At 47.5% G+C, this 12,870-nt stretch overlaps 1 protein-coding gene across 3 annotated transcripts in view; it reads right to left on the reverse strand.

Annotated features, from left to right (window-relative positions):
• Window positions 1–12,870, reverse strand: part of gnaz (guanine nucleotide binding protein (G protein), alpha z polypeptide) — a 30,416-nt gene that overhangs the window by 15,048 nt on the left and 2,498 nt on the right. The window contains exons 1-2 of one of the 3 annotated variants that reach the window (XM_076044829.1): window positions 5,931–6,081; window positions 3,894–5,765 (exon numbers count right to left, since the gene is read on the reverse strand). The exons of 1 other annotated variant lie outside the window; for it this stretch is intronic. The gene's annotated coding sequence lies outside the window, so the exon portion shown is untranslated. Of the gene's footprint in view, window positions 1–3,893; window positions 6,087–12,870 lie in introns of those variants that run through there. One more of the 3 variants, XM_076044828.1, reaches the window with a different exon arrangement.

Genomic DNA, 12,870 nt, shown 5'->3' on the forward strand with positions numbered 1-12,870 from the left:
TTTTGCAGGTGGATCGTACTTGTGCATCCCTAGACCCTCAAACAGGTTTTTTGTTTCTAACAGTCATCTTGCAATGTCAGTTTGGCCCCTTCTCAAATTCCAAGAAGAGACAACAACGTCAACAGAAGCCTGATACAGAGTGGAATCAGACTCCTCCTCCTCGAAGAAGAAGAATTTGTCCTGCATAGCAACAGAAATTATATATTCATTCATTCATTCATTTTCTATACCCGCTTCTTCCTGAGATCAGGGTCACGGGGGTCTGCTGGAGCCTGTCCCAGCTGTCTTAGGGCAAAGGCAGGGTGACACCCTGGAGAAGTCGCCAGTTCATCGCAGGGCCACATAGAGACAAACAACCATTCACACTCACATGCACACCTACGGACAATTTCCAATGACCTCAATTGACCTCACATGCATGTTTTTGGACTGTGGGAGGAAGCCGGAGAACCTGGAGAGAACCCACGCAGACACAGGGAGAACATGCAAACTCCACGCAGAAAGGTCGCAGGCCTGGAGTCGAACCCACGACCTTCTTGCTGTGAGGCGGCAGCGGTAACCATTGCGCCAAAAATCGCCCGAAATTATATAAGCAAAAAAAATAAAAAAAATAAACAACAACCCTACAGTCATTATTACACCTGGAACAACTTGCAAAACAACGCTAAAAAACACATTGACACCTTACAACAAATACTAACACTCCCATCATCCCAGTCAACACCCAACACTCTGAGCCGCACCCTTCACACTCCGTCACAGCCGCCACCACGCTCGCTTGACTCGTGTGTGCACACTGCCTCGTCACGGTTCTGCCCCGCCACCCCCTACCCCCGAGATTCAAACAGCCTGTTCAGCGTGTTTAAAGTGTTTAAATCCCCAATAAGAAGCCTCGTGCTGTTGCCTTCTAGCTCGACTGGCTGGCCTGGAATCTGATTGGCTTAAGAAAAATAAAAACGTCACCTAAACCGTTCATGTTTCTCCCAGACGGACGGAAAGAAGAAGACCATATGAGGAAGTCAAATAAGTGTGCTTCACCCCCGTCCAAGCCACCCTCCCCCCAAACAAGCACAATCTCTGCCTCATCTCTCTCCACTGGAAACTTCTGAATACATCACAATCAGAGAGGTCCCGGAGCAAAATAATGTATATGTACAGAGTTTGTGTGTGTGTGCGAGGGGGGGGAAGCGGACTCACATGCCTGATAATCAGGTGCCTCAGTGGCCGCCGGTCATCCGCAGACTGGGAGCCGTCACGTCGGCTCGCCCTCGCTGTCAGCCAGCAAAAAGGATTTTTTGCGCTCATTCTCAAAAAGCCCCACCACACCCCGACCCCGACCCCACTCCCAAGGGCGAAACAATGATAATCCCCAGATCTGTGTTAAGTCGCCGCTACCGTGTCGGGACCAGGCGGAGGTAGAAATAATGATCAAACCCTCCTCCCGAGGTCGGGACGGCCGGCCATGGGGGGATGTTTACGAGTTCCCACACCAGAGAGGTGAAGCTTTAAGACTTGAACGGGACACACACGCACATGCAGGAGGTGCAGAGACGTCAGCTGATCAACAGCCGTGTGAGATTCATGGGACAGGAAGTTGCGAGTGACGAGTACAGCTAGGCGACGACGCACAGAAGCCTCCGTCTGGAGAGACGTTGTGTAATTAATTATTGCCAGACAGGCAGCAGTGTGTGTGTCTGTGTGATGGTGCGGGTGATCGATCGACGACTCTTTCCTTTCCAAGTGCTGCTGCTCTCGGCAGCGCATGGCAGGGCTGTGCGGACGCACACAAAGGAGTCTGACGAACATCAGGAAAGTTTGTTTGAGCTGAACGGGACTCCAGTTCTGGATGAGCTTTGACGTCATCAGACAGAGGAAATGTGTGTGAGGGCTACAGATCTCCTCCTTCTCAGGCCGGCACAAATTCTGCAACTCTTTGAGGCGGAGAGGAGCGACGCCCACTGGCACCTTTTCCCACTCCAACCACACGTGAATAGATGGAAGAGGTGGTGACCTTTTTTAATCCGCATAATCCTCCTGGAGGGAAGGAATTCCTCCCAGTGGACGTGTAAAAAAAACAAACAAACAAAAAAGATGTGAACGGCACGTCGCATCACGTGCTGCTCGACCTCTGAGGAGCATCACGAACACTGAACATGTATATTTGATGTTGCCAGCGTCACCATTTCCTGCACAAAACTGGACTGCTGAGACTTCCCGACTCCCAAGCAGGAAAGAAGCTTGTTGATATATCTATCATCAGTCAAAGGTTTAGACACACCCAATGAATTGAATGTCTTCTTTCATTCTCATGGCTACTGACATTGCAGTTTCTCACTGAAGGCATCAAAACTACGTATGAACACACATGGAATTTTGTAGGAAACAATAAAAGTTTAAAATAATTCAAACATGTTTAATATTTAAAAATTTTAAAATAGCCGCCTTTCATAAAAAGCATATTTAGAGTTATTTAACGTGTTTTTCTTTGATGCATAATTACATGTGTCTTGCTCCTTCCTATATTCGATGTTTCTTTTTCCCATTGTGTAGAATCCACTATCTTTCTTTGTGGACCGACCCAACTGCCAGGAAATAGTTTTTCGGAGTCTTACATAATAAATATTTATACATTTGAGCACGGCTCTGCTGGTCATTGACAAAGTAAACAATGTCCTGATGCTTTTCTAAATATTTAATCAGGCAGACATGTCGGGCAGCTTTTTTTTTGGTTGAGATGGGTGGGAGGGGGGGGTCGCGTGTAATCTCATGACTTGCTTGATTTTTTTAAATTTGCACAAATTTTGAAGGAAAAGATTGTTTGGACTTGCGTGACCGGTTGAGATACAAAGCGGATTGATGGCTGCAAATAAATGGAACTGAAGTGCACAATCGATGACCTCAAACCAAAAAATGGAAGATCGGTAATTTGGTTATTGTGGCAGAACAATGAGATGTTTCTCCGCAGAGCGGCGGCACCGTGCAAAAGTGCGGCTCCGCTTAAATTAAAGTTTGAATGACCCGTTCTGTGAAACATTAAGCCGCGTCGGAAGCCAAAGTTGGGATTGAAGACATGAGGTTTCAATCTTTGCAGCGCTCCTTAAAAAAAAAAACACACAAAACAACTAAAAAAAAACAAACCAAAACGTACTGTGTATCACATAACATCTCCGCAGCCGATGGGAAGTGCATGACTCAAATTAGACAATTTTTTAAATTTATTTATTTAAAGCTGGCAGACTCACTCTGGCAGGCGCCGGAGGACGAAAAGGTCAGACGGAAGTGACCTCGCCGCCGTCGGCTCACGTTGCAACGTTTACGCTCACGCGTTGCGCATCCGGCTAAGGGAATTGCTGCATTTAAAGGTGCAGTTGATGTGTCATGGCGAGACGGCATGGCCCCGGAAACGCCCTTTGACAACTTTTATCGGTGACACTGACGCTGGCAAACAGAGGCTTCACTGTGGGATCAGCGCCGCCCAGTCCCAGTGTGAGCGCAGGCGTCTCGACCGGCAGCCGCTATGGGCCCAGGAGTCCTGCTATTAGCCTTATCCCAGTTCCGATCATGTTCATGGAGGTGTACATGCGCACGGACAAAACGTGCACATAAAACAAAACTTAAAAAAACAGTAGTAGTCAGTGACAAATAGTTCTGGGTATTTCCATTGCACTGGAGGCTTTCCTCCACCTACAGTCACATGACAGGTGGTGGGGTGTGGAAGCCCAGCTAGAGCCCAAGTTCAGACTCTCATTTTGAGCAAGTGCTCAAAATACGAACAGAACCAAGAAAAAGCAGCTTTTCTCGGTGACGTTAGCAGTTCCAGGAGGCCAACACATGATTAGAAAAAATAAACAACCAATAAAAAAGAAGAACAAATAAAAATCTTGTTTTATTACCGTCAGCTAGGCATGAGCAGAGAGCGCTGCAAAGTGTCAGGTGGAGTAAATATGCAGATGACCCTGATCGCTCTCCTCCGAGTGGAGTGGTGCAGAAAGTGCTCATTAGAATATCAACAAAATGTCCAAAACCAAAGGGATGTTGGTCAGTTTGAGGAAGAATCCTACAGTTCTTGTTCCTCTCTCTCTCTTTCTCAATTTCTCTCTCTCCCTCTCTCTCTTTCTCTCTCTGTCCCTCCCTCTCTCGGCGACCAGACCATCAAGTCTCCTCAGCGTTAGACGCATCAGACGCGCAGCGAATCTAAACACAAAGTCAAATTATTTATACAACACCAGCGGGAGCCGTTCTGTTTGAGCAAATCATGCTTTGAAAAAAAAAAAAAGAAGAAGCTGAAAGCCTCATTGACGAGAACACAGTCATAGTTATGTAACTGTGATTGGTCGACGTTCCCGGTGTCGCCGCCCTTCTCGCTCGCTTGTTGTTTGCGGCGCTTTCATTTATCACAACTACAGGCCTGCTGGAAGACAATTTGACCTATTGTCCTGAAACTTAGTAGAATTCCTACCTCACTTCCTAGACAGAGTTTGTGGAGTTCCTGCAGACTTTGAAGGTGCCTTATCACCAGAAATGCACTTCATCTGTGTTTTATGATCGTAATGTGTCACTGAAGTCATCCTACCTCTGCTAGTCGCTCTACTTTGTGGAACATCTGAGCTTAAAACGCACAGTTGTGAAAAATGTGTACTTTGTGATGTCACAAAGGGTGCCAGTACACCTCCTAGGTTGGTGACAGCGCCCCTTAATTTAGCATTGGCTGCGCACTCTGTGGCCGCCTCGTTTCTGTGCACTTCCTAATTTGTGGAAAGTCCAGCAACACGTCAGTTTTATCAGGAGGCTGTAAGAAGATGGCTAAAATGTTGGTGTTCATAGATATTTTATTTATTTATTTTTTTGTTGGGGTATAATTAGCCACGCAAGGCTGCTCTGGGATGAAAAAGTAAACACCGCCAGATTCTCCACAGACTGCCACAGTTGCAGACGGGTGTGATTCTGTATCAGAGCTCCTGCAGCTCTGATAAGATTTGTTGGGGGGAAATCCCATTTTCTCGTTCCTTCTCTCTAACAAAATTGAATTTGTAAACACAATATTGTTTTCCTCTCTAAGAGAGAGAAATAAAAAACCCCAAAAAAACAAATATTTGTTCTCCGGTTCGCTCCTGAGCGCTCTGACCCAGAGGGTAGGGATTGTGCACTAGTTAAACGCTGGCAGGCGTGTTTGCCTTCAGTTATTGGCGACGCCCTTTAACATGAGCAGCCTGGAAGTGTGTCAATCCAAAAGGAGGAATTCTCCAACCGAGGAAAAATGCCGACACATCTCAAGGTCGGCAGCTTTTGTAATTATTGCTGCTGCTGGTGCAAACGGATCCAACAGTAACAGCGGAAACATGGAACACATAAATCTAGAATTCCTGGACGCAGAGCGTAAAGACCCTTTAAAGCTCCAAGAAGCGGAAAATAGTGGTCCCTCCCCCTCAGCCAAGGATCCACAACTGAATGCAGCATCATGTGATGCTTTAGGGGGAAAAAAAGTGCTGTCTTGTTGCCTGTAAAGAGGTCTCGGCCGTTTCTGTACATTGCTCAGCTGACTGAGAGAAACGAGGCCTTTCCGAGCCAATGAGTCAATGAGTCACAGCTCCGTCCGACGTCACAGTCATGTGAGGCTGAAGTGGGAAGAGGATGCAGGAGCTGCAGCTGGATGCAGGCAGGAAACCTCGACAGTCTCGACGCAGGACCCCTGATGTTCCACGCCATCCGTATTCTGCCCCTTTTCACGTCTTTATTTCCCGTCCCCCGACTCCAGGGCAGCGGCTCTGCGGCGTCAATTATTCAGGAAACGCCACAGATGAGGGGAAAACGAGCACGTTTAGCCCTGCGTTTACAGCCTCCCTCCTGCAGAGAACGCTGGAGGGAGGGAAAAAAAATAATCTTGTCGCAGACAAGAGAGCCGAAGTCAGGGAGAGGTGCGAGTGATGTACCAGTGCCATTTGTGACATCACAAAGGGCCGGTTCTGAGAACTGTATGGCTTTTTTTGAAAAAACGGTCCAATCCAAAGAAATGAAGGAGGGACGTTCGTCGTGTCTGGGGGGTTCGCTGACAGATGGACACAGATTATTGCGAGAAACAAAAAAAAACATCAGTGAGGAGAATTGTGGGTAATATGGTGCTTTAAAAATCCATGGTGACAGTGTGAAGTGGGTCATGGAGGATGATTTAAAGCCCACACTGTTCAGAGACTGTTAAAGGGAGCAGCTGTTAGTTCAGAAGTGCAACTTGTTCAGCATGTTTCCATTTCGTCTTGTTTCACATGAGCACCCAAGAGCTAAATAGAAACGCTGCAGACGCACCGTTTAAATAATAATTAGTCCATCTCGGAAGGTGATGGTGGCAGCGACCTACAGCTCCAAGAGTCGAAATTCAAGATGCCTTTATTGTCCCAGCGGGCCAATTTTGTCCTGCAGCCAGCAGTAAAAAAAAAAAAAAGGACATAAAGTTAAGAGAGCTGTTGGATTTTTAATCCCCAGAAGGGCTCCGTGCTTCCCTGCACTCCTGCCTGCTGGGATCAGCAAAACGACCACCAGTGTCTGCTCACGCATCCATCGGCAGGAGCTCCCACAGTTCTGAGGTTTTCAGTCAAATACAATCATCTGTCTGCCAACATGAACCTCACTCGTAAAATCAACAGCTACGCTGCTATGAGAGAAATCAGAGGGCGGCTCGCAAGGACCATTCAGCCAATCAGAGCAGAAGGAAGGCCCGAGCTGAGAGCAGCTGGAAAAATGCAAAAGAAGCAGAGGGAGCCGCGTTGAAACAGGAAATACCTGCAGGACGGAGCTGCCTTGCCACTGGCGTCATTTTTTGTTCAGGAGAAAACTACCAAAAAAAAAAACTAGTCCACCAGTCCAACTGAACCTGGCAAAACAACCAACTGGACAATCGCTTCAGTTCTGTTGCACCGACTGAACAACATCGATGCTTTTGTTGTCACTTTCCGTATTTCAGTGAACTTTAAAAGTTTTACTTTTTCTTTTAAGGTTCACTGAAACACGGAAAGCGAAAACGCGTGTTTGGAAGAGAACGATTCTCTCTCTCTCTCACTCTCTCTCTCTCTCTTTCTCTTTCTCTCTCTCTCTCTCACTCTCTCTTTCTCTCTCTCCCGCTGACGTGTTGTCCTAGCGAAGCCAGTGTCCGGCAGACATGTGAGGACGCCGCTCATTCATCACCAGAGACAATGATGGACAGTGTTCTACGCCATCTGCCGCCCCTCCCCTCTCCGTCCCACCCCCACCCCCTCCTCTCGACTGTTTCAGAGGGTGAGGAGCAGGATGGGCGGGCCGGTGGCATGGGGCAGGGTCAGACACTGCTACTCTGGATGCTTTTTTTTTTGTAAATAATCTTTTTTTTTTTTGCGGCAACACTCCCTTTAACGTTCCCTCTTCTTCCTCGGCGATGCGGCGGGTCACACTGAGTCACAAGGCCGGCCAGCGACCACAATGGCACGTCTGTATTCTGTCTGTGAGCGATGGGAAGGGTTAGGGTTATCGCTGTGTGGACGCTGCAGTGTGTGTGTTGTGTGTGTGTGTGTGTGTGTGTGTGTGTGTGTGTGTGTGTGTGTGTGTGTTGGATATCTGCGAGTTGGCTGCTGCCGTTTACAGTAAATAGGCTGGAATGGTGTCCAGGTGCGTTTCATACGTGCACTCCCTCCCTCTCTGCCCCCCAATCCCTCCTCCCCCTCCCTTGACGAGGTAAAGAGCTCTCTGTCGTGTGAAGAAATCTGCAACGTCTGCAATATTAATTTTTCATAACAATAATAACCGCATAATTCAAGATTGCGGCAGAATATCTGGAGCCGCAACGTCTGTGGCTCAAGCACGTACCGAACTGGCAATGTGGCCCCACACCGATTGTGGTCACTTGAGGGACTGCAAAAAAAAAAAAAAAAAGCAATTTTCCCATAACTGCAATACAAAAATCTTGAACAGAGCCATCTTGGACTCTGGGGGCCTTCGCTCAACAACCAGGTCAGTTTTTGAAGTCTTGTCCCAGTTTGACCGGCCCAATCAGGATAAAGAGGCGGGGCTACAGCTGGCCTTGGTTAGCTGCTTGCCTGAGCCACAGGTAACTCACGGCACCTCACGCAAGAACCCCCACCAGGTCAGTGACCACACCCCCTGCCAGGTGTTGGCTCGCTAAACATGCTGCTCTGTGAAGATTGGTGGAGGGTTTTATGGAGGCTTGAAAACGGCTATAAAATGGCTCCTTAAACGCAGCACGTGGGCGTGATGCACGATGCTTTGCTGTGCTATGAAACTAATTGAGTCATATCTGTGAAATGCCAACAAATATTTATACGTGGTTATAATGAAATCACGTCGGCTATTTGTTTTTCCCGTTTTACAAGATCCCAGCAGATGTCGTCAAGCCAAGGCCTCAACATGGGCGAAAGCGGAGAGATATGAAGTGGGTGAGGGCGGGAGAGAGAGCGTGAGGGAGTATATCACCTGTTCAAACAAGGTGTGGCAATTACGCTGCTTTGTTAAGCAGCAGATTACTGAGCACAAACAGCCGCCCTGCGATTTAGATTAGAAACTTTATGGTAACGGAATAGGAGGAGGAAGAGGAGGAGGACATGCAGACTATTTTCATCGTTGCACGAGCAAGAATCTGCAATTTGTAGCTTTAAGCCTGCAACACAACAGTCTCACACACCTACACACACACACACACACACACACGTGTGCGCTCCTTTCATTTCTCCTCTCATCAGCAGCTTGGAAGCCGTGTACGCCCCCCTCCCTCCCCCCACACCTCCCCCTTTGCTCTTGTCCGCCTCCTTGCAGTCATATGACCGCTGTTACGTGCACGCGCGGCGGAACACAAAGTTGCTCTGTTAGCGCCGCGGCTCTGCCCTCTCAGATTGGAGAGCCCTCTCACTCACCCGTCTCCGCTGCGGCGGGAGGGTGGGGGAGGGGTGGGGAGGCGAGCGGGGAGGGGGTCGAGGGTGGGGGGAGGTAACAGAGCGGCCCTCTGTGTGCGACGACCGGCCGAGATTAGAGAGGATGGCCGGCCGGTGAGGAAAGAGGGCGACGAATTCAGCCGGCGTCGGGTTTTTTTATGTAATGAGTTGGGGAAAAAATATGTACATATACGTACTTTAATCTGCGCTGATTCCCAGAGCCCCGCCCTCAGATTAGCTCTTTTATCTGTGCAGTCACATTATAATAATGCAATGTTGTGGCTTCAAAGCTCCAGTTTTGTACTGTGAGATGCGCGATATAATGTGTACGCAGGTTTACCGTCGTGTGTCATCACCTTTTCATGGCTGTCACTGTGTGTTGATAATAACAACAAGGTTTGTTTGGTTTCATTTTTAAAATGTACTTGACATCGGGTCTCATTTCACGGGGGGGGGGGCTGCCATGTTTGTACGGAAGCCTAGAAGAGGACAAACTCCAAAATACTCTTACGATAAATGGACCTACGTGGGATTTTTCTTCTCAAGCTCAACATTTCCGATTTCAGTATATAATTTAACAAAGATTAAAAGTGTGCTGAAGGACTGTTTTCAAGGTGTGGTGCACATTCCCAGTATTATGTTCTGCTAAATCTTAGACTGACGGGGACACACTGAGTTGCTCTTCGTCACAACCTGAATTGTTTGCAACACAAACACAGCCTTGTTTGCCGTTGACTTGCCTTTTTTTTTTTTTGCGTTGCGGCCCGTTGTAAAAAAAAACAACTATGGCAGACAACTTTGTTTTTTTTGTCTTTTATTGCTGATTGATCGTGGAGATATTTAACTCATGCGTGCAAAATGTTCCCATCGCGCTGAGATCAGCCTTGGATGAAGTTTTTTATGCGATGCTTTATCTTGTGTGCACAATGAGAAACATGGACCTATTTTTCCTAAGGCTATAACATGTGATTAAACTCTCTGATTTATGTCCCTCCTGAGGCTTAAAAACTATTAACAGCTGCAGCCATCGGCCATGTGGACAACTGATGTCACTGATTTTCAGACGTTGTATTCTTTCTTTCCCTTTTCGTCGTAGCTTGGCACCATTTCAAATGGCACAAATGCAAACTCGCAGATAAAAATTTGTAGGTCGTCTTTGACGCATTGCAATTCACATCTTTGACCACTTGGTGGCAAGTGCTTAAAATAATTTATTTATTGTTATTATTATGTATGTTATTGTTATTATTCATTTGACTTTTCAATGATAAACTAAAAAAAGGATGCACGCAACAGAGAATGGACGACCAGCAAGTGGCAGCAAGAAGGCTAATGTTAGCGAGCCAGCAGCAGCTAATGGCTGACCGCATCACAGCCGCGGTGGTTACCGACGAGCGCCTTTCAGATTTGACCTGGTTTAAACACCTTTTTTTTTTTTTTTTCAAACTTCAAAGAAATAAATAGGATCCTGTCCTCTGTCCCCAGCATGAAAATAACCTACCATATAACCTATACAAAGCAGAGATTCGGCAAACGGTCTGCAGCCATAGTAACCACAGTGACAGCAATAAATGTAATACAAACTCTTCAAGTGCCTCATTTTAAAACTGTGTCAGTGTTGGACCCAATTTTTTCCCCTTTCTTTCTTTCAAAATTAAAGAAAATCTGAAAAATTGTGCCTATGAGCACAATAGGAGTGCTCCTTGGTTCCTGCACCTCTGATTCCCAATGGAAGAGGGCGGAACCGCCTAAAATACATCAGAGGAGGAGGAGCAATAAAACCTTGTATTGCTCACACGTTTAGATTGTGATTTGATTGGTTGATAACAAATGAGTTTTCGTTTCCTCTTTTTTTTTTTCCAAATTAATGCTCACACGTCTCTTGCAGACCGTCCAAATATTTGCAGAAATAAAGTCTGCTGTCTGGCAACACCTGTCATGTAGGTAAAGTCACGAATTTACAAAAAACATACAAGCTTTACCGCAACAGGTGGACTTGGATAATCATTAGCATGTACAGTGGCAGCCAATCAACAGCCAGAACGCAACCCGGGTTGTCGCGAAACACAAACAAGGGTGTTGGCGGCGCGATGCTCTGAGTATTTGGCAAACGCAGTGTGCTGAAGGCAGCGTGCTAACGAAGACCAAGCATGCAGGAAGTGAAAAAAAAAAAACTCACGCATGCGCGCCTGCCTGCATCTGACCGCACGCCCTTATATGCGGTCGTCCACAATGCATAGCGACGCTTACGTAACACATTACCTAACGCGTCCATAGCCAAACCCTGAGAACGGTCAGGTTGTTCTCCCCGCCCTCCAACGTCTCTCCGAACACCGTCGCAAAAATGAAAAAATACGTAGCGTTCGTCAACCCTAAAGCACACGCTATAATAATGGATTGGATTTATGTAGCACTTTTCAGGGCACCCAAAGCACTTTACATTGAACCTTATTCATTCATATCACAGTGACACTGGTGGTGGTAAGGCAATGTGGGTTAAGTGTCTTGCTCAAGGACACAGCAACAGACTGGGATGGAGCAGGATTTGAACCGCCAACCTTTCGGTCATTAGACAACCCGCTCTACCTCTTGACCTACAGTCGCCCCACACTCCAGTCACCCCACAAGACTATAAGCGGCGTTAGCTGTTAGCCACTAGCTTGACCGTCGAGAACCTGTTCAGAAATGAGAAAAAAAGCCAAGGTTGACCTTGTGGTGGGTGGTTTTTTTGAACACAGCCTGGTGTTTCCCTGTAAACTGCCTGCTGCTGCTGCACCTACCTGCATCTGCAGCCGCGCCGTCCAGCTGCTCGGGTCCCGATTACGCTTCTGCTAATTAATTGTTAGCCTGTTCACCCTGTAGCCCGCATGAGCAGCCGTGTCATTACCTCACGGACGTTTTGTGGCACTTCATCCGGGTACCTGGCAGGACTTGCAGACCCAAAACAAACACAAGTGCTGAGCCAGCTGGACGACAATGGCGGCGGCCTGCGTCAACGTGCACGGCCAGGGACGCAGCTGAAAGGTTGCAGGTTCACGTCAAAGTAGCGCAGCGCTGGACAGGTTTCAGAATTTTCTGCGCGAAAAAGTGGTTTCGTAATAGCGATCTCGCCAGTACACATGCCGACAATTGAAGAGCTCAATAAAAAGATGAAAGAAGACGCTGAAGGACGAGAGGAGCGAGAGAGAGAGCATTCAACTTTAAATGAAAAATGTATAAATGTGTTGTGTTCTCTCATCCTGTTGCTCCACCTCAACATCAAACCAAAGTGAAGAGCAGCTGTGTTTGGCACGCGGCCGCCGTGGGAACGAGGCTCGTTAATGGAGCTCGGATCAGACCGGTGACCACCCCTCTCGTCCCCTCTTTACTCCTTGGCCCTCGTGGCTCTAAAACCATCATGTCAGCTGGAGAAGGTGGAAGCTGAGAGTAGCAACAGGATGGGACGGAGGTCGATCCGGCGAGAGAAGAGCGATGTCCGTGTGCAGGATGGGAATACACATCCAGGCAAGCGCAGCTTGACCAAAAAATAAATTCATTAATTAATGAATTAATACACCAGAGCCTGGCTGTCTGGCTGGCTGTTGTCTCCACTGGCCGGTGACATTTGTCATTGTTTGTGTGTTAAACCCGGTGAAGACACGCGTGAAGGGCCGAGCACACCACCCACTCTGGAGGAGAAGGAGAAGCGTTGGTCGCCTCACTGAGATGGAATCATAGAAAAAGGGAGGGCAGATGGAGCCGAGTGCGTTGCCAACAAAATGCTGCTGTCTGATTCTCTGGATTGTTACACGTTTTATGTTGGGCCTAGTTCAACAACCTAGTTCCACCAGACTGTATTTTACAGTGGAGCAAGCTCCATGTGATGCATCATTGCGGAAATACTCCATCAATTCAACTGGCTTTTTAGCTCTCTGATTTGTTGGTTCGTTGGTATATTTAGAGGGAAGTGGCCTAGAGTGAT

Source organism: Nelusetta ayraudi, unplaced genomic scaffold (assembly GCF_046127955.1).
Source record: "Nelusetta ayraudi isolate G7.1 ecotype Tasmania unplaced genomic scaffold, CSIRO-AGI_Nayr_v1 ptg000083l, whole genome shotgun sequence".
Classification (NCBI taxonomy): Eukaryota; Metazoa; Chordata; class Actinopteri; order Tetraodontiformes; family Monacanthidae; genus Nelusetta; species Nelusetta ayraudi.